Source organism: Marmota monax, unplaced genomic scaffold (genome assembly GCF_021218885.2).
Source record: "Marmota monax isolate L192 unplaced genomic scaffold, Marmota_monax_Labrador192_F-V1.1 WCK01_AAM20220418_F8-fsc00016, whole genome shotgun sequence".
Taxonomy (NCBI): Eukaryota; Metazoa; Chordata; class Mammalia; order Rodentia; family Sciuridae; genus Marmota; species Marmota monax.
Genome location: NW_026695209.1, coordinates 6,481,196 through 6,504,413, shown reverse-complemented (window position 1 = coordinate 6,504,413; position 23,218 = coordinate 6,481,196). Strand labels below are relative to the sequence as shown.

Here is a 23,218-nt window from a genome sequence, read left to right as displayed (position 1 = left end):
GCAAATCATTAATTTAAAAATTTGCTCATTCTTATTTAACTCGAGATTGGGGAAAGAAAAATATCAAATGAAACAATAAAAGATCACTTGACATCCAATTGCAACATATGAATTAATGAAATTGCATTGCTTATGACTGAGGTCAAAACTGTAATTTAAAAATTTTTAAACATAGTATTTACTTATTCTCTAGCATATAGTTGTATCACATTTTCATTTGTAGTCCATCTATAAGTTTGTATTTCTATAATGTTTACACTACGCAGGAAAGATTTCATGTTACCCAAAATATCATTTAAAATTTTAAGTATGTTTTAATGATGTGACTAGAAAAAGACAAAAAATAAAATAAATCACAAATGTAAAGAGAAAAATTTAAAGCTTTATATATTTTATATATTATGTGCATATAATTTTGGAATAAATGCATTTAAATAATAAACCAATATTAGAATATTTTAAAAAAACATGAATAGATTTTTGTTAAAATACAAATAATTGTGGAATAAACCATATTTGTTTCAATGAAGGATAATAATAACAGAGCTAAATAATATATAAGAAGTGCTTTGTATACTCGATAAAATGAAGCCAAAAGGAAAAAAATATGACAATATTATTTGAGAGATTCCAAATTTTACCTATAATCTTTTAAATACGTTACAAAATGGATGTAGATATAAAACAAGTTACAAAATGGCACGAATTATGATACATACTTTATAAAATTCCTTGTGCATTTGTGGCCATATGTGGCAAGAAGAATCAAACATTTATTAGCACTAACTTCTCTCAAGAAAAATTAATCAGAAGAATAAAGACCAGCTATGTCAGAGTTGTCTAGGGTATACGGGTAAAGGACAAGTAGCAAAGGTCCTTTTATTCTGAGGGAAAAAAAAAAAAAAACAAGGTTTGACTTGGGAAATAATTCTATAACTAATAATTATAGAACACTTGCTATATTATTGGCATTCTATTCATTCGTTTCAATTCTTATTTTTTCAAGTTTTAAACAGCAATCCTGCCAATTGAATAATAATAGAGATGAGAAACCAAATGCAAGCAGATGTTGTATAACTTGCCCAAAGATACAAAAAAGTAAGTTGTAGTGTGGAGCTTGGATTCAAAACCAGTTTGTTGTTATTGTTCCAAAGCCTTTTAAACGTATTCTTACCAATAGCAGGAAGGAAAATAGCTATATTAAATAGATCTGTAACATAAGCCCACAAAACATTAATATAGCAAAATTTCTAAAATAAGAAGTGGTTTTATATTTCAGTTTTCTTGAGTTTAGATTGCAAAGTAAGTAAAAAATATTTTTTTGAAAATTAAAACCAAAAATAAAATTGTATTGTGAATCATAGTTACTGAATTTTACAATTATTCTTCATTATCTATTTACTACATTGGTGAGACAAATTTTCCTAAATGTCATATGTGTGTTGACCAAATGAATGGTGATTAAGTTAGAAAAGAAAATAGCAATATTTATGCTAATCACTCAAAAATAAAATTAGAAAAGTCTTGATTCATTATACAACTTACTGAGGTAAAATGTCCATCTCTGTCACATTCTATGTAGTCTTTGAAATGAATTGGTTGCTTTCCAACTTTACCCACGAAGTGTCAGGTGAACAAGGAAAACAAGGCAAGGCAATTATAAAAATAAAATGTATAGAAATATATGCATGAAAAACTGTCACATGTATCAGATAATATATTAACCTTTTAAATATGTAAATTCATAATCATACCAATAGTCTATGTTGTATAAAATTAATTTACATTTCCTGTGAAAATTATTGCAGTCATTAGCCTAATAACTTATTGCATCAATACTCTTATTACTAAAATTATAAGTGCATTGAGTGTACTCTAATTTTTAAAATAAAAAAAAAATCAATTATTTAGTAGTTACTTATATTTAAAAGTGATTTACCACAAGAGTATCATGTCAAATTCTCAGGGAAATAGTAATAATAGAAAGATATTTCATGTTACACAAGAAAAGGTTTTTATAAACTGCTTTTATCAAACTCATTAAAAATTCACAAGACATTAGGGAATGTACACTATAAATGAGTACACTGAATTATTCTCAAAAGTAAAAAAAATTATTTCATCATGCATAAACACAAAACTGTGTATCTTTTTGATTACTTTATATTTTATTATTTTGAATTTCTCAGTGTTCTGAACATAAAAACATTCTGAATAATTATTTTATTATTAAATGTAGTTCCCTGGTTTTAAACAAACAAGATAAATAACTGTGCGTATTTGCCAATGCACCAGCAGATATTTTTATGGTAACATATTTGAATGCTTTCTTTCCCGAAATCTAAGATTTTTCTAGGATACTTAAACAATGAAAGAATATCATGAACAACTGGTTTAAATGATGATGCTTACTACATAGTCACTAAATCTGCAAGGGTTTGCTGGCATTAGATCTCTGACAACTTGGTCTTTTGAGGCAAATGTTTCAAAAGTAGTTAATGATTAAAGATCAGTACTATTAGATCTATGGAAGTTTAAGCATTTACCACAGAGAGAACATGATATCAGGTCTTAGATTGCTCACTCTAGGAGAAAATAAATGAATGAATAAACCTTAATACCTTATGCTTCAAACTACAATGCTTCCAATGATTTCCTCTGATATAGTCTTAATATATGTCCTCAAATTCATGCATTATAAATTTGATCACTAAGAAAATAATGTCATGAAGTGAGACCTCATGAGGGCTATGGATTAATGCCACTATAAGAAATATTTGTGCTGCTTTTCTATTTCTGCTCTTTCTCTTATGTAAGAAATTGGCATTTATCCTCTCTTCCCCTTCCAACTTCCACCATGTAAAGACGCAGTAAGATGGTCTATACCAGATGTCAGTGCTTTCAACTTGAATTTTCTGCCTCCAGTGATGAAAGAGAATAATGTTTTTTATCCTTATAATTTATCTCATCTTTGGAATTCCATTTTTAGCACCACAAATGAACTAAGATAATTAGCAAGTGAAAAGAGGTGACATATCATGTTAGCCTCCCATTTTTCAACTTAGGGAATTGATATCAAGCATAAAAAATATGTATCTAAGATCATGTTGTGTTTCAGATAAGTGCCCTCAGAAGGTTCATTGGTAAAGTTTAAGAGGTGGGGCCTAGTGGCAGGTCTTCAAGTCATTGGGGAAGCCTTTAAAAAGACTTGGGAAACTCAAATCTCCTTTCAAATATTGCCCATGAGGCAAGCAGTTTGCTTTTGCCATACATTCCTACCATGATGTTCTGCCACAAGCACAAAGCAAAACGACCAACCAATCATGGACTAAATTGCCAGCCAAAACAAAACTCTTCTCCTTGTAAGTTGATTACTATAGGTATTTATTAAGTAATATAAAGTTAAACAACACAGATAATTCAGCCAACTAGTAGTGGAAAATGTTGTAGAACTGATTTCTTTCCAAAATAATCTGTTGTATTGATTATGTTTTGCTCCCTTAAAATTCATAAATGAAAGCTCAAGCTATGAAGGTGAATATATTTGGATATATATGGTTTCAAGGGAAAATTAAATGAAGTCATAATATTTCTCCTTCATTCAACATGGCTGGTGTATTGATAAGAAGAAATATGAGGGATGTGTAAGGATGAAGAAGGACAAACACAATGAGAAAATTACCACCACAAGTAATTTGATTTCTCCTGAGAACAAAAAGAGAGGACCCACATGTATATGTGAATGCATATGCATATATCCTCTCTCTAAGCATATATCTGCAATATCTCTCTATATTATATCTATGCATATTCTGTGTGTGTGTGTGTGTGTGTGTGTGTTAGTGTGAGGGGGTATATGTTTCGTTTTTACAAAGAACCATAAACATATATTATGCATACAGATTCATGAATAAAAAAGAGGCTTTAGAAGTGTTAGTTATTAAAGAGATGAATCAAGATTTGGTGACAAATTTGATGTAGAAAATAAATTAGAAGAAAGAGCGTTTTAGTCAACTATTTCAGGGACATCATTAAAAAACCTGACAAGAACAATTTTAGACGAGGGAGGAAAATGTATTTGGGGCTCACAGTTTCAAAGGTGTCATTTCATAAATGGCTGACTTCATATTTCTGGGTGCTTGGTGAGACAAAATACAATGGTAGAAAAGTATGGAGGTGGAAAGAGGAAAGTCAGGTTATGGCAAAAGGAAGCAGAGAGCTTCACTCACCAGGAACAAAGTATAAACCCCAAAGGCACACCTCCAGGGAATTACCTACACCATCTACACCCTGCCTGACTATAGTCATTGCCCAGTTAATCCATAGCAGTGGGTTAATGCATTTATTAGATTAAACTTCTCTTAGCCCAATCATTTCACCTCTAAGCTTTCCTGAATTTTGTCATGTATGTGAGCTTTGGGAAGACATCTCATATCTCAAACATAACTGGAACAAAGATAACCCTCAGGTTCCTGTCACTAACCCATTTGGTGGAGTCACTGATAAAGAAAAGGAGAAAACTTAGAGATAAAAAGCATGAATATTTCATCATGCACAATAAGAATTCAGCTCTCCCACCATACTTCGAATCACCTTTGTATTGTAGAATATTCTAGATTAGAAAAATGCCAAAAAAATGGCATTTCAGAATGTTAACATATGGTAAGAAAAAATGACATGTATACACCAATAACATAATTAAATCTAAAAATATTTCTCAACATAGTCCTAATATTTCAGTGAATTTCATATTTTCCAAAAAGATTTATAGAACACATCTAAAATTATAAAACAGAAACTACATTTTAATGGAATCCAGTAAACAGACTTTTTTTTTGTAAAGCGACTCATTACATTTTTTTTAAATGTGAAAATACTTTCCAGTTAAGTCAGTATTCATAAAAATAGTGGCTTACCCTGAGTTACCCTTTCAATACTTAATGAAATGAAAACAAAAAGAAAAAAATTCAGATTTTTAGCAAAAAGAGAATGATAATTAAAGGCTCTAGGGGTATAAAAAATAATGAATCTGAATCACAAAATGGATTTTGACTGTCTGTTTGGAACTGGCTTAGAAATCTATCTATTAAAATATTATCAGGAGATTACTCTGTTAGAGCTGGAGAGGAATAAAAGATGTGAACACACAAAATTACAGCTTTGCAATTTCAGAGTAATTTAAATTTGATACATTTCTTTTAATTTTTTTTCCTTCAAATGTTTTTTTTTCCAGCTGAAAACTACTCTAAATGATATTTTTTATTAGTGACCTCAAAGCCTTGAAATTATATGAACCCAACCATTTATATCCATTATTTCTGAAGTTATAACACTACCAAGAAACAAATTTAAATCATATATTGTCATGTGAAGATATCTGGTTTTGCTATAGTTTAAAAAGTTAGATTACAATTATTATAATACATGGTTTCTATCTTCAACCCACCCTCTATCCTTCCTGCATCTGGTAGGCACAATTAGATAATGTGTACTGAACGGCACCAACAGTAAAATATTCAGAAAGATGAATTGCTTCATATAAATTAAAGATGGTAAAACCTGATTAGTTCACTTTAGGTTAATGCATCTTGAGAGTCCCTCTGTAATTCTATGAGAAATAATACCTGTAGTTATACATTAGAAGTAAATTACAACAGAAAATGAATAGCATAGAAAATAATATGTCACTGGTTCATATCCCTTAAATATTGTGTTACTTTAACTTGTCAATGTGGATTTTAATAGGTAATTTCAGCTCAAATAAAGCCTTATTTTTTCATCTAAATATTTAGAATTAATTTAAACTCTGATTAGTACTAATTTTGCATACCAAGACACTTCACTAAGATAATTCAACATTTTTTTGTAAAGTTATGTTCATATATTTTATTTTTATTTAAGTTAGTATTAATATTAATATTATTACCAGCCAATGTTGTACAAAACAAGCAAAATACATTTGCAAATGTATGCACTATTCTTTAGCTACATAATTAATATCATTTCCCTTATGGCTTGTCACAGAGTAAAGTCTTAGTTCTTTTTGTAAAAGTTTGAATTTTGAATATGTTTACCTGCATAATTTTGTTGTGTGTGTATGTATATTATTATATATTATATGATACTTTAATTTTAAGCTATATTATGTCATTAATTATTAACCTATATTTTATTTTTTTATTTATATATGACAGTGAAATGCATTACAATACTTTTTACACATATAAAGCACAATATTTCATATCTCTGGTTGTATACTCAGTATATTCACACTAATTTCTATCTTCATACATGTACTTCAGATAATGATGGCCAACACATTCCACCATCATTAATAACCCCATGCCCCCTCATTTCCCCTCTCATCCCTCTGCCCTATCTAGAGTTCATCTATTCCTCCCATGCTCCCACTCCCTATCCCACTATGAATCAGCCTCCTTGTATCAAAGAAAACTTTCACATTTGGTTTTTTGGGATTGGCTAACTGATTTAGCATTATCTTCCCTAACTCCATCCATTTACCTGCAAATGCCATGATTTTATTCTCTTTAATTGCTGAATAATATCTCATTATGTATATATGCTACATTTTTTACCCATTCATCTACTGAAGGGCATCTAGGTTGATTCAACAATTTAGCTATTGTGAATTGTGCTGCTATAAACATTGTTGTGGCTGTGTCCCTATAGTATGCTGTTTTTAAGTCCTTTGGATATAGACTGAGGAGAGGGATTGCTGGGTCAAATGGTGATTCCATTCCCAATTTTCCAAGAAATCTCCATACTGATTTCCATATTGGCTGCACCAAATTGCGGTCCCACCAGCAGTGTATGAGTGTACCTTTTCCCCCACATCCTCACCAACACTTATTCTTACTAGAGTGAGAAAAATATTAGAGTGATTTTGATTTGTATTTCTCTAATTGCTAGTGATGATGAACATTTTTTATGTGTTTGGTAATTGATTGTACATCATCATTTGAGAAGTGTCTGTTCAGGTCCTTGGCCCATTTATTGATTTGGTGTTTAGCTTTTTAATTCTTTATAAACCCTAGAGATTAGTGCTCTATCTGATGTGTGAGTGTTAAAGATTTGCTCCCAAGATGTTGGCTCTCTATTCACCTCACAGAAACGTTTTAGTTTGAGTCCATCCATTTATTGATTCTTGATTTTAATTCTTGTACCCGCCACAGGAGTCTTAGTAAGGAAATTGGAGCCTCATTCCACATGATGGAGATTAGGTCCTACTTTTTCTTCTATTACATGCAGGGTCTCTGACTTTATTCCTAGGTCCTTGATCCATTTATTTTTATTTTTATTTTATTTATTTGTTTTATTTTTATCTATATTGATCCATAATTTTTTTCAAGTGTTCAATTAAAATGAGTTTGGGAGAAGAATAAGAATTATAAAAAGCTGCAAAATTGACTTATAAAAGTCAATTCTGATATCTAGAATATTTTCCTGGTTTAGAATACCAATTCATTTTGTTATTGTTGTTATTGAAACAGTAATAAATAAATTTGTAAGCAATTATTTAGAATTAATCATGATGTTGTAAGGTTTAAGGGTTACATATATGTGCAGCTGCTAAATTTGACAGGTTGGATCAGATAGACAATGGCAACACTCTTTATACAAGATAGTGTTTATTTTAGTAATAATACAAAAACAAGGGAATAAAGCAAAGGTAAAAGGCAAGAGAAAAAAAAAAGAAAGAAATGCATCACTGACCAGGAGAAACACACCTGTGGTCATGCAGCTGGGGAGTCCTGGGGCAAACTTTCAGGGTTCAAACTGGAAAGGCCCTGGCAGAGGGTCCCCTCCACCCTGAGACTCCAAAGTCTTATTCCCAATGAGACTTAAATTTAGAACAAAGAAAGCACCATTCCAACAATCTATGTGACCTAGTAATACCCACAAGGACACTCATCCCCCCAGGGACTGACCAGATCCCCAAAGGGAAGGAATGAGGACCTTGAGATAGTGAATGACTGTGAGTTGCCCTGACTGAAGCAAACCCACCAAAAAGTCTGCATTATTTTAGATGTTCTATCAAGAATGTGCAGAGGTCTTGGCAGGCACATGAATAGGAAAAACCTTTAATATTTTCTTTAGCTTTTAGATGTAGAAATGAGAAAATAAACCCAATAACTTGATGTAGTTCATACATAAATCTGGAAGTAATTTTGAGTCTTATATTAAATAAATCCTATTATGTTGTCATGAAGAACAGATAAGTTAATCTCCCTGAAAACCCAGTTCTTAGTTTTTGCTCTTTAGACACTGGGATACTGACTAAAGATATTCCCATATGTATTAATAATAATTTATTGGTGGGATTTTTGTTTATAAATAAATTTCACAGGCAATTATAAATTTTAAGTTGACCATTCAATTTAAAATCTATGTGTGTGACTTGTGTTTGGAAGGAGACTTTAAATAATGATTTTGCAGAAAACAGTGAAGTGGGGAGAAAAAAAAATGTTTGGCCACAGAAAAATATTTGAAATATTTTTGCTTTCTTCCTATCCCAAAACTAGGGATGTCCTATCAAGAAAACAGAACATGGGATGTATCCTGGGTGCAGTTGGGGACTCATGGCTTGGCTTCAGATGGTGGGATGTGTGGCAGGAACTTATTCTTTCAGGGAGTCATGACTGTCCAGAAATACCTGAGATACATGCCATGGCCGCCTACAGAACTTAGATCTAAGACCATTCCTGGGCAAGTGAAGTTTTCTAGTGAGGTTCAGACACATCTATACTAATTTTAATAATGCCACTAGAGGCCTGGATGACTACCACTTAACCCAAATCTTTTATGATGCTCAAGTACATGCATGATCACTACTTGGAAATATATGAATGGTTTATGAGAACGGATGATGATGTTAACATCAAAGGAGATCGTCTGGAGTTTCCTGATGAGTTGAAATAGCAGTGAGTCCCTGTTTCTGGAGAAGACAGGATGAGGCACTGAGGAAGAAATGGGGAGACAGGCCCTTGAGCCTGGTGAGAAATTCTGCATCGGGGGGGTGTGTCAGAGAATGTTATCACACATTGGCAAAATACCTCTGGGAAATGGACACTATGCAAGCAGGAGCATGAGGGAGAGGGAATTGTGTCCTGAGTTTCATAGGTGTATTGTTTAGGGTCCTATGAGATGCAACCGTTTCTTAAATGAGAATTATGAACAGAAGAAGAAGGATTACATCAGAGATATCCGTAACACAGAGATATCCGTAACAGTGAGATTCAACAAGCTATCCTGTTCCACCTGAACAAAACCCCACCCTACCGGTATGGACTGGGTATCTATATGCTCAGTTGCAAAATTGCAAGGCTAAGTCATTGCACAGTACAGCTCCACCGAGAAATCATCCTGATGTGCAAATACGGCAATACAGAAAATCAAGAAGAGGACCTCCGTTGGGGAATCCCCACTTCTTTCCAAGTTTTCAGGCCCTTGAATGAGAGGAGATACTGGAATGGGATTTTCTGACAGGGAAGTATATGTATTTGGCTGTGGAAAGTTAGCACCCCTCCTCCCCCGCACTCCCTCTCCTGAGAGGTACAGACTCAGCCCAGAGGAAAGAGAGGGAAGCCTTGAATGGCACCATTGTGCAGGTGATGGAAATGATTAACACCAAAACCTGGAGGTGCAGCATCTATTTCAAGGAGATCCAGTATGGCTATTGCCCAGTGAACCCCAGGTATGAGATACAGTGCATTTTGGACCTGCTGCTTCTGTACAAGAAGCACAAAGTGACGAAGGTGACAGTTCCCATGAGGAGGCATGGTAACTACAACAGACTTTCAGTAAGATCCAGTTTGTGGAGCATAAGGAACTAGACATACAGGACCTGGCCAATGGAATCAATCAACCCAATCTTTCCTATTCAATTTCCTGAAGAAGCTTGTTCTGTTCCAGCTCCTTGGGTCCAATAATGAGCTCAAAAAGATTTTGTCGTCTGTATATTTTTGACATGTTGGTGAAATTTATGGTAAACTTGGGAAGACATGTCTCACCCCAAATCAGAATGTCAAACACATTGTTCTTCTTTTCAATTCAGACTCCAACCCTGATAAGACAAAACAATTTGAACTGATGAGAGATTATAGCATTAAGTACTCTAGAGTTGACTTGCAGATTTTGCTGTGTCCCTAGAATTTTCCAGAGCACTGGCCCTTGCAGTGAGATCTTCCCATTTAATAACAAATCTTTGCTCTTCTTCTGTGACTTTGACCTGGTATTTACTATGGAATTCCTGCAACAGTGTCGAGCAAATACAGTTTTGGGCCAACATATTTCCCAATCATTTTAAGCCAGTATGATCCAAAGATTATTGGGAAAGTTCCAAATGACAGCCAATTATCCTTTTACTCAAAAAACTGGCTTCTGGAGAGATTATGGGTTTGACATTACTTGTATTTATATGGAACATCTTGTCTATGCGTGGCTTTGAGGTTTCCATCTAAGCTGGGCATTGAAGGATATGGACCTCTTCAAACAAGGTTCTCCATGTAAGTTAAGATGTTCTGAAGCCAGGAGGTAAGAGTAGTGCATGCATAATATCCAGTCTTCTTTGACCCCAATCTGGATCCCAAACAATACAAAATGTGCTTTGGTCTGAAGAATCAAGATATGGGTCCATATAGCAGTTAGCTGAAATATGGCTGGATAAAAATGATCCAAGTTGCAGTAAAAGCATTAATAGTGGTTCTGTGCATCTCTCCTGAAAAAATAAAATATTTTAATTATCTAATTTATTTTCAAAAAAATTTTTTGTATGATAACTTTTTGAAATCTATGCTAGGAGTCTATGCTAGGATATATTTTCAAAGTGGTTTTCTTACATAGGACTTCTTTATGATAGAGCTTTTTGAACAAAATTATGACCACTATTTGTCTTTAAACACATTTTTTTTGACATTATGTATCAGACCTGCTTAATTCTGACTTGAAACATCCCTGATGAACAAACTTCTTTATATTTTTGTTTTTGTGTTTTCATTTCCTTTCCTGGCCTCTTGTTTATAGTCCTATGGAAGAAAACATGACCATTCCTATGAGACATGATTGTATCAAAAGAATCAGAAAACCAACTCTCGTAAATGTTGTGTTGTGACTGTTAACATTTCATAGAGTCTAACTTTCATTTTTTTTTACAGGCGTTTTTTTCTTTTTTAAGCCATCTGACGTTCTAGTTATAAAATAAGTAAATGTGATAATATCTGTGTCATCATCAACTTCAGCATAGCTTTCCATTGTTTTTTCTTTCCCCCACACTGTACTCTACCCACTGAGTTCAAGTAAGATTTTATAAGCAAGGGGAGTGAGGACTGCCTGGCAGAGCCAGAGCTTTGGAAGTTCCTGTTATGCCTTCATCTAAATAGACCTGGCACCACATTACAAGAAGCATTTGGCATTTCTCTCTTGCTGACACTCCTTTTAGAGGGCAAAATATAAATATTTAGGACAACAAAGAAGAATTACTGTCATGATTCTAATGTGTGCAAGCTAATCCAACAGAAACACCCTAATGAAAACTTTGGGGGCTGTGTATTTGGTTTCATTCATTTTGTCCTATCTGTGTTGTGGAGATGGTGAGTTCATTCTTTAATTACTGTTTCTTTTAGCTTTGGTATCTGAGTGCCTCTATTTTTTTTTTAATAGCAATTGTTTAGAGCTCTGCCATTTCTTGATTACCTGTTAGTATGAGTATTTATGTATACCAGGTGTGTGGTTAATATGTTGTATTTGCAGTAAACACATTGCAGTAAAAAGAAAAGAAAAAAGAAAGAAAAGGAAACAGAACATGTGAAAATTAACTTGTATGCTAGAAATCAAAGTAAGGATCCATATGATCAAATAGAAAAGTATGGAGCTGACTCACATGTAGTTTTTAAACATTAGGTAGAGACAATGTTAATAATTGTAAAATATAACAAAATACATCAATTCTGTGGTCCCATGAAGACTTCTATAAACAATAATTATTAAAGTGTGAAAAAAGAATGTTTCAAAATATTTATAACTATTCACAAAGCATAAAGAAATAAGAGAGTTTACCTTGAAAAACTGCCACTAAATTGTCGTTTGTTGTTTTCTTGCCTTGGGAACCTTCTACTCTCTGTGACCCAGGCCATGAAGAGTCAAATAAACACAGCCCTATGAGTAACAATTGGCAGAGCGTATATTTTAGAAATTAAACAAAAAGAGTTCAATAGAGAAATCCTGGAAATAATCTGAATATACTAAGACATAATACTGAACAAACACTAATGCTCAGAGGAATTTCCAGAGGTTAAATCAAAAACCCAAAGACCAGTCAAAAAATTGCTGCTGATGAAGTGATACCAGGTACTGGTGGTTGGTCTTTGTTGTGTTTAAATGTAATACATTCTCCAATGCTGTTCACTTTGTAAAACTTAGAGGACTTACGTAACTAAATTTTAGAATTATAAATATTCCTAAATCCAAACAGGAAAAAAAAAGGAAAAGACGACTAATAATAAATAGTCTTAAAACTTTTGTGGAATAATGTCATGGAATCCAATGTGAAAAAGTACTTATGTTTTGAAAAGAAAAGGTACGTAAAGAACAGACAAAACCAAATATTTAAAGAAATATTGCCCTAATAATTCCCAAATATAGTGGAAAACATTGATATTGAAGGCTGATTTCCAGAAAGTACTGAAATATGCATTATGAACTTAATCTCCTTTTTATCTTGAAATTCTGCTTTTGTAATTTGGTAAGCAAAAGTCGTGTCTTTTCATGCATTGTATATAGAGAGTGGAAATGCAAACTGACTCAGAAAGCCATGGTCGGGTGCCAAACAGGCTAATTATGAGCTTGTTAATTTTGACTAATAAACCAGAAATCTATAAGAGGACAATAAATTGTTTGTACATGAATGTCATATAAATTATATGTGGGTATGTACTGAATAAGGTATGCTGTGAACTTCACATTCAGATACTTCTTTATAGCAGGTCTATAATGTTTAGCATTTAGTTCAATTTGGTCTGATTTTAGTGGACATAAATACTGTGTGCATGTGTGTTTAAATTTTAAAATCCAGGTTAACTATTTATTATAATTATGTTACCATAAAAATATTTGCTGATGCATTGGCAAATACCCACACAAATTATTTACACTCTGTGTTTAAAACCCGGGAATTAGTAGTGCCTAGTATTAGATCCTACTGCGACAAGACCTAAGTGCCTTCTATATACCCATTCCCTCCTCTGTGCTTTCCTAACTGGTTTTGCTGGGACAGTCAGGGGACTAAAACTCTTCACCACCTTAACTCCATCACAAATCCTAGTGGCTTGGCCTTGCACAGAATTTTGCTAAAGGAACACTACTGAATGGTTTCAAAGAGAGCACCTGCTTCCTGTCAAAGGCCCTCGTTGTTTTATGTTCTTACTTGGAATATATGTAAACGTAAATGATATAGCTATATTGAAGTCACAAAATAAAAATAAAATCTAACATAGAAAATTAACAGAGATAATGAAAAATAGAGCCTGAACCTAATTCTGTAAACCAGGTTTGTAGAATTTCTAATTATTTGCTACTAATTAATAGACCAGAACATGCTGTAGTGCATTTATCTTTACAACACAATGAGTTATCTTATTATGAGTAATTTGCTCACTGGTTAAATCTGACTTTCACTTTATTAAGTTTACACACTGATATGTTTTAGGAGACAAGAATATTTTTTAGATTAGTCCTTAGGCTTTCCAAAAGAATAGTCCTTTCTTTGCTCGTTTCCAAGGGTAAACCATTTCCACTGTCCTAGCACTGAGAGATAACTGTACTTAATTGTGGAAAAATCATAACTCAGAGAATATGTCAAAAGTAATATTTTAAACTAATGTTTCACTTTAAGCTTTCAAAAATGTCTGAAATACAACCTGTCATTTGAAAGAAAAATAAAATTAACTTTCCTTTTTCCAGAAAGGTAACAATTTTAATAGGAGTTTTCCCTGTTTATGAAATTTCACAATGACAATGAATATTAAAAAAATCCATTTTTTCTTACCAAGTAGTACAAAATTTATTATTTTTTTTTCGATGAAATTCAATTTTATCTTTATTTCTGACTCAGTTATGAAATTTATAGTTTAGTCCACTCCTGTGAAATGGAGATAAAAATAGGCCAAGATATTTGTAAGAATTAAATAGTATAATACAAAAAGAATACTTCTCAAGTAATTGGCACATCATAAATACTCAACAATCAATAGTTACACTACTCCTATTAACAATACTTATATTGTTAGAATGTTGTGTAGGAGAAGAAATAACATTATAATCAGTGATTATCTTAAAGAATAACATAAATATATTAAATTTAATAATAATGTGTTATGACAATAGCTTTTCTAGAAGGTAATAATTGTCATTTAGTTCTTTTTTGTTGTTGCTGTTAGCTTTATTCCTTATGAATGATGTAGAATTTATTGCTATTTCTCATATCTCAGCTGCCAGTTTTAAAACTGGTAATTTTCTTTGACTTCTTGTTCTCCCTTGTACTCATATATTCATTGAGTTACAGATCATTCATTCTGTGCAGTTCTAATCAGCTTTCTATACCCATTGACAAAATTTATTTAAAAATTGAAAAATTGTTGTAATTTTTTCCAATACATTGGATTGTATGGTGTATAAGTCAACATTAAGCTCTTGTTTTTATTTAATTTGGGCTAAAAGTTTAAAGTTCAGTATAATTTTAAAAAACATTGCAAATTAATTTGAAGCCTTGTTTAATAAATATATTCATTGCATTTTTAAAAAATATGGGTTTGAATAGTTTTTATATCATAGATTCTACGATTCTGGAAATCCATTTTGGAATTAACATTATAGAATTTTCTTACTCTCTTATATGATAGGATATTAAAATCATCCTATTTTGGTTATGAAATTATAGCTATTTCACATTTAATAATCAACTCTAACATGAATGTAAACTTAAAGACTCTCAAGTGATGCCAAAAAGAAATTAGAAAGTATATATATATAATTATATAGTTCATTCATTAGAAATTATCTAATGATCAATGATGATCAAGCTATGTATAATGTTAGTATTTTGCAGTGCCTTATTACTGATATTTTTTATTCCATGTTATTTAAATTGTCATAATAGGAAAAAATCATGCTACACAGAATTTAGGTAAACATTTACATTTTTAAATTATATAAACTTTTACACAAAGAGATTTTTCTAGAACAAATGGAAACACTAGTTCTGGATGTCTCTGACAGATAAAATCAAATATACAATAAAATCATATAAGACAGTGTTGTAAACTACATAGTTATAACTTTATACTGCCTTATTCTCAAGATTATTTTGTCTACGAACCCTTTAGTTTTTCTTTAAAATATTTGTTAATTTTTAAATGTTAGAGATTTATAACAGTGTAAAATAGGTAGATAAGTGAATATTTTCATTCTTTAATATTTGTATGTGTTTTAGTAAGTCCTTTACACATATGTGAGCTCATTCTACTTTTCCCAATAGTAACTGGGGTTGGTATTATTCTGATAATACTCATATTACATATGTGTAGCCTGATAAGTTAATTAAGGGAGAATATACTATAAAGACAAGTTTAAAATATAGGCAATCTAACTTCAAAGATATCATGCTAACTTATTTATATACTATACTTTTAAACATATGACTTATTTGGGCATAAGAAATAGAATTACATTTCAGAATAAATTTTCTCATACCAGATCTGCTGGATATGTAATTTATTTTTATTTATTTATTTTTATTTTTTCTCATACCTAAAATTATTTTTTATGTTTGAATCATAGTGAATAAGTGTATGTGTTACTATATGTTATATATGTAATATTATTACATGTGAGTAAGTAAACATCTATAGATAGATGATTTCCATTACCACTCTCCTTCACTATTTTAGGAGAACTTAGACTATTAATTAACATCTCTTTGATTTATCCCTATTTCAGTTTGAAATTGCTGGTGATACAATAGATAACTCCAGTGCTACTGTGTTTTGGTTTAGATATTCATTGTCCTCCAAAAGTTTGTGTTTGAGATAATACAACAAAGTTTGAAGTTTGAACCCAGTGCATTAATCCCCTGATAGGATTAACTGGGTGATAACTGTAGGTTGGTAGGGTATGATTGGAGGAGGTGGATCCCCAGAGTGTGCCTTTAAAATTAGTTTTTTTTGTCTTCATTGAGCAGAGCGCTCTCTCTCTGTCTTTCTCTCTTTTTCCTGATATCATGTTACCAGCTGCTTTCCTCCTCCACACTCTTTAACCATGATGTCCTCACCTCCTCGTGCCCTGAAGATGGAGCCAGCTGTCTATGAATTGAAATCTCTGAAACCCAAAGCATTGAAATCAGCTTTTTCCTCTACTTGTTCTTAACAGGTCTTTTGGTCACAGTAGCAAAAAAAATGGCTGAAACATTGTGAGGCTAAATGCACTATATGCTTAGTTCTATTAATTTACTACAAATAACAGAAAGCCTACAATACTGATTTATAAAATTGAACTCAGAATCCATGATATATCTCACTATAACATTCTATGTTAACTTCCATGATGGATATTTCGTGATCAAAACATGGCTTTACTAGCTACATTTTTTGAGTGCCTGTATCAGGATTCAAAGACTTCTCAGAAACTCTTTAATACTCCTTGACCAAAACTGTGCATGTGGCCAATCCACCATGATATATGATGGAGCCAAACAGGTAAATAGTTAGGATGAGTCCACTGTCCTTCCAGAACTCTGTTAGGAAAAAGAGAAGAGAGAATGGGAATTTGGAAGGGATAATACTGTTTACAATGAAACACAGTAAATCATAATTGATTGCTAGCTATTTTTATCTGGTTAAAATTTGGTGATGGAGTAATTAGAAACAATTTAATATTTAAAAATCAATAATTACAAAATATTCACATAAATCTTTGGAAATTTTAAATATGTTCAACCTGTGATCATTGATAAGAATTTTAACTGGGATTCAGTAAAATTTAATTTTTACATGTAGGATCAATTAAAAGGATTCTGATGTAATTTGAGTGGCTTCATAAGATCAATGTTAGAAGAATATCACTTACCTAGCTGTAATTAATACTATCAGTTTATTCCACCTTTGTGTTAGACAATCTAAACTTGTCATATGCCTTATAGAAAGAAAGGAATAAATTTTAAAAAATATTTGAAGAATTATTTTTAATATAAAACATAATTATTTTAGGATAAAAGAAAAATGAATGTCTAGATGAAATGTTTTTATAAAGAAAAAAAAATTCCTCTGAACTCATGCAATACAAACATTTTCTTTTTAGCTTGAAAATTCTGCTTTTGTAATTTGGTAGAAAAAATTCATGTCTTTTTTTCAATGTGTAGAGGGAAAGGAAAAGGCAGACTTAATCAGAAAGCCCTGGTCAGGTGCCAAACAGGCTAATTTTGAGCTTGTTTATTTGGAATTACAAACTGGAAATCTTATCTGTAGGAGAAAAATTAATTAAAGCTGAGTGTAAATGTCATGTACATTATATATGTGGCCTTGCAGGCTGAACAAGGTATGCTGTGAACTTCATATTCAGATACTTCTTTAACTATAACAGATCTATAATATTTAGTATTTAATTCAAGTTGGTCTATTTGCTTAAAACAGGAATATTGCATTTCTGTGTTTATACTTGTATATGTGCACATAAATATGTATGTGTGTGTATATGTGTATATATATATATATATATATATACACACAGAATAACTATCAATACACATTATAAAGATATATATCTGTCAGAAAAATGGGGATATACATGTTACGCAACCAAATTAGTGAGAGTAGATTAGAAGAGAAGGTGAGTAAGATTTCGAAAGTACTCTGGTTTTGTTCTTTTAAGGAAAACATCAAGTAACAAGTTGCACTGTGAATTGATCTATTGATTAGCTTGTGGAGGTGGTACAGAGAGATGGCACATTAATTAAACTTAGACTATGTTAATTAATCTTATTGCTCAATTTGGCTTTGTTTGTATGTATTCATGTCTGCCACTGTGTGAGGGTGTGTGTGGGAGGGTTTACAATAAGAATAGAAAATAGCTCTATTACCATTATTGTGGTTAATTAAAAACTTTGACAAGTTGAAATGATTATCTCTCCCTCTATCCTATTTTTCTTTTAATTTGATTTACAGAGTTATTTACCAACCAGTAATGAAATAGTTGGTGGTTGTTTGAATGTACTTACCTTTCATAAACTAATGCTGTATAGTCAGTTGTTTTTTATTAAGTTCCCAATCTTATTTATTTATTTCTTTATTTATTTATTGACTCAATGTCTTTATTTGTTTTTTTGTGGTGCTAGGGTTGAACTCAGTGCCTCAAACTTGCAAGGCAAGTGCTCTACCACTGAGCTACAACTCCAGTCCATGTTTCCAATATTCTTGAGATAAAATATTCTAATTCTTACATTAAAAATATGAAGCAAATACAATCCTAAGAACAGGATTTATTTTGATGTTGCAGAAGAGACTTTTCATTATATAAGAATAGATTAGATATAAAATAAGCAAAATTGTCCACATTTATTCTTTCATATCCGGAGGGAAAAAAACAAAAGGAATATTAAAAATTAATTATGCTTTTCAGTTGATTTTCTTGTAGAACCTTTTTAAATATCCCACTTTAATGACACATTAAAATGTCTGAAATTAAATGTTAAACAGACATTGATTATTGTAGGGCATGTCTGCACGCTTCCTGGTCTTGAGGCCACACATGTGGCTGGGACAGGAGGCAGTGCTGTGGGAGGTGATGGAGGAGGTGGACCACCTCCAGGATAGGTCCAGGACTCTTCCACCCTCCTGGACAGCTCATACCTTCCCTTATGGACTATGGGATGGGTGTACACATGAACTTGCTCCACCCCTCTGACCTTTATTCTGATTGGCTCCTGTGCAGTATATAAGTGGTGTGTACTTCTTTTAAATGAGATCCTGCTTTGCTGTTCTCCTTGGCATGTCTAATTGTCCTCCCGGAAGGGAGGGAGGGCTGGGTGGCCGGTCAACCTTTATCTTTCTTGGTTTGTCTTGGTTGGAGCATGCTTTTCCCTTTCTCCTGCTGGTCAGGAGGAGACGGGAGCTAAAAACCCCAACAGATTATCCACTGTATTATTCTCATTTTGCAAGTGAACAAACAAATACAAAGATTTTAAAAGTAGAGCTGAGAACTTAATATATATCACCTATAGTCTTACCCAATTCATTATAAGATGATTTCTTAAAAATGATATTTAATTATCTAAACCTCTTTAAGAAAACTTAAATAATCATTTTAATTTTCTATCATATGAAGAAATAGAAGAGCATGCTGCCAAGATTTTATCATAATATTTTTGATACAATTTTTAAGGATATTCAGAATTTATCATAATGATAAGATTTTATTTATCCTAATTTTTCCTAGATTAAAACTTATATTGCATTTCAGTTTTTGCTTTCCCTATTTAAAATAATTTATTCAATGTAACATCTTTAATAAATATGATATTTACATTTTCTTTACTCCAAAGTTAACCATATTTATTCCTCTTCTCAGCCTGTGTCACACCAAAATTTAGTGCATGGAAAAAAGCACTAATTGGATTCATAAGTGTGTTGTTTGGCAGTTTAGGCTATTGGTCTCATCTGGGTCATCAATACTAGTGGTAAGACATTGGTCAACTAAGGATCTCAACTTCTGGTTCTTGAATAGTTACTGAGGTAATGATTTCTCCTTATGTAGAAATTTCTCCTACATTACAGCACATGGTAGTGATAAATCAGGTGTGAATGACACCAATAATTAGGACAAGGCCTAATGTGTAAGTGATTGTCAATTCTGTGGTTATATGTCATGTTTGCTATTGTTTATTCAGATCTCATGAGTCAGTACATAAGAATTCAATTCTCAAAAAAGACTGGATAACCTGGGAGCCATTAGTGAGAAAATCTAATACAGTCTGCCTGTAACACCAAAAATATTTTTTGTTTCCCACATGTAAACTGCATTTTTTCCACAGAATCAATAAATAAAATTATCCTATACTCAAAATATCAGGCTCTGCATTGTAAATCTTGATACACTGTGCTACTAGAAGTGGAGGAGACATCATATTGACAAGATGTGTTTTCTCCTATTGAAAACTTATTATGTTGAGAGATAATCAAATAACCCAAGAAATGGTACCATTTTAAAATGAGGAAAAGGGAAAAAATCAACTCCCAAATAAGCAATTCTGGAATATTTTGCACATTTCAGGGAAATGAATGCTCTGATCAAACCCCCATGGTGTTTTGATAACTCTTCCTATCTTCATGTACCCTAGCTCTATTGCCTTCTGATTTCCATTGTTTTGCTTTTTCATCCTCCTTAATTCTTTTTGGAGTGCTGATTAGAAAATGTTCTGCTAGAGCAACATTCATTACATATTTCTTTTACTTAGAGATGTGGTACCAGCAAATTTGGGGAGTTTCAAAGTCTCAGTACCTTTCAAGAAAGACTGCCAACATGTTTGTTGGCATAATTCCATTAAACATTTGGTGAGTTTTCAATGAATATTATTTCTAGCACTCTGTAAGTCAAAAGACCTGTTAAAAATCCTTTTGGAGAATTGCCAGTTTTATTTATTAACTGAAGATTTATTAGTTGAAAGATGTTAATTTAGGCTGCAGAGAACCACATCTCTTAAATCATTAGATTATTGTTTAATTGACAGTAAGAAGAACTGATTTTATTCTTTGGTAAGTCTTAACAAAGGATCTCACAGCCTTATCATTGGTTTGATGTACTCTTCTAGGTTGTATTTTATTTAGTAATCTTTTATACATTTATTTATCTTTGTATTAGTTTATTAGGCATGCTTTATCAACACTAAAAACTGTGTAGGTTTAACAGTAGAAGTTGATTTTCTCACATCCCTCCAGATTAGAAATCTGAGGTGGACATATTTTCAGGGTTGTGTTCTTCTGAAGTCTCTCTCCTTGGCTTATAGATGACATTCTTCTTCATGAGTTTTCATCTGTGTCTAAATTTCTTCTTCTTAAAGTGAAACAAGAAATATAGGATTCATTCCCAACATAATGACCTCTCTTAACTTCATTACCTCTGTGATGGCTTTATCTCCAAATAGATTCACAGTTGAGGTATAAAATGCTAAAACTTCAAAATAAGAATTTGGGGATGACATAATATAGATGATTAAAATCTTCATGCTAGAAAAACTGAAAAGAACAAAGGATTTTATTGCTTAACCCATCAGAAGTGATATCATAATATGCCTTAATTTTGTTTGCAAACTGCCTGTTACATTCTCTTTTTTGGTATTTAATCATAAAAATTTTAAAAAATTTTAAAAAAACCCAGTTTCTCTTTTTAACATTCTGCCTGGTGATATATTTGATGAAATACAACAATTTAGATGATACACTTAAAAAATATTTCAAATACAGCAGGCAAATGGTTTTTCAAAGGTTTTACCCCTGTATATCAGGAGTACAAATTTTACCAGATTTCTATAGCAATGTTCTTAATATTTTGCCAATCTCTGCCTGCCACCTTGATGCAAAGTCATCACTCATAGTAGGATTTATTTTAAGTAGCAATTAACTTCTAGGTGTTAATGAGTAAGTCATATAAGGCTGCAAACCAACATACCTTGATATTTATTTACTTAAATCAATAATCATTTGTTATGATTATGATTCTTTCATTGTGGCCATTCTTTCAAGCTATATTCAATTTGGGTGTATTCTCCTTGAGTTGGTTCATTTATTTATCATCATTCTATGATAAGCTGCATGTTAGCTATGTTTCTTGTGATTCTTAGGTATCATTTTAGGGCATAGAGAAACTGGACACTTCTCTAAAGATTTTACAAAATTCTGCTCATGGGGGCAGAGTCAGAGAATTTAGAACAGCAAGAAGAATATCAAATGCCAATACCTTAGCACTTTTCTGCAGTTTGATTGTGTGATGTTTGGTATTGTAGCAGTGGACAAACAGAAGAGTTCATGAGGATAGTACAAAAAAAAAAAAAAAGACAAAGAAGGATACTAACAAATTGGGATACTTTTGTGCAACATCTTATTGAATTAATTCCCAATTGATGACACTGCTTTCTATATCATGAGGAAAAAAACAGTTGTACTAAAAAAAGAAAGCATTTCCATAAATAAGTATCATCAAATCAATGCAATCTCAAACATATTTTATCATTAAATATAAATGATAGAAAACTTGAAAAACTTGAAAACTTGAAAATCAAATGACATTCTATGGTTGCAGCATGCAGCCCATGTCAATTTCTGCAAGTTCACTAAGGATGCCAAACATATACATTTTGTCCACTGTGGGACAATGTATCTAACTCCAAACATCTGTTCAAAAGATATGCAAAAATTTCAAGTAAATTGAGTATTTCATATTCAGCACTTATTTTTTTTACTCCTTTGCTTTGTGCCTTACTGAATTTCCTATTAATTTGTAGTGATTTTCTCCTAGTTCATAGCTCAATAAATTCTGACTACTGATTTAAACTACAATCAATATGCAGTAATGGGCATCTGTTAATAAGGACATGCATAATCACAGGGGATGCTAAATCTGGTGACAATAAGATGACTTACTCATGGTACTATGGAAACTTAGTTTAGTATTGCTTCAGGAGTTTTTTTTTTTCTTTGTATAGCTCATCTGTGGGAATCTTTAATATCTGTTTTATTTTAAAATGGCTATAACTAAGAAAGAAACATCAATAAGAAAACAGGTGATCTCATCACTTTATGTGTGCAATTTTTTGTTTGCCTACCTATTATTTTTATAATGTGTCTAGACAAAGAAATTAAATACAATATTACCATAAGTATGGAAAGAGTATTTTATACCATAAGTATAGATTTTACAATAAGTCTACATTTCAATAGATGATATGGATTCTCTCTATACTTCCTCCTAGAACCAAAAATGTTGGCATAATTCATAGGAATGATTTTTTTAAGAAGGACATATAACAATTTAAAGGTAAGATTTAAAATCTTTTACCTATCACATTAGCAATGTTCTAACTCCATGGATAAGAATAATAAATCAGGGAAAAAATCTCTGTGAGACTGTTTTATGATAATTCTCTCTTTCAAGTATAAGT

At 32.0% G+C, this 23,218-nt stretch overlaps 1 pseudogene; it reads left to right on the top strand.

Moving 5' to 3' along the window:
* The first annotated feature begins 8,656 nt into the window (after positions 1–8,656).
* LOC124083741 (chondroitin sulfate synthase 1-like) lies at positions 8,657–10,742 on the top strand (annotated as a pseudogene).
* The last annotated feature ends 12,476 nt before the right edge of the window (positions 10,743–23,218 follow it).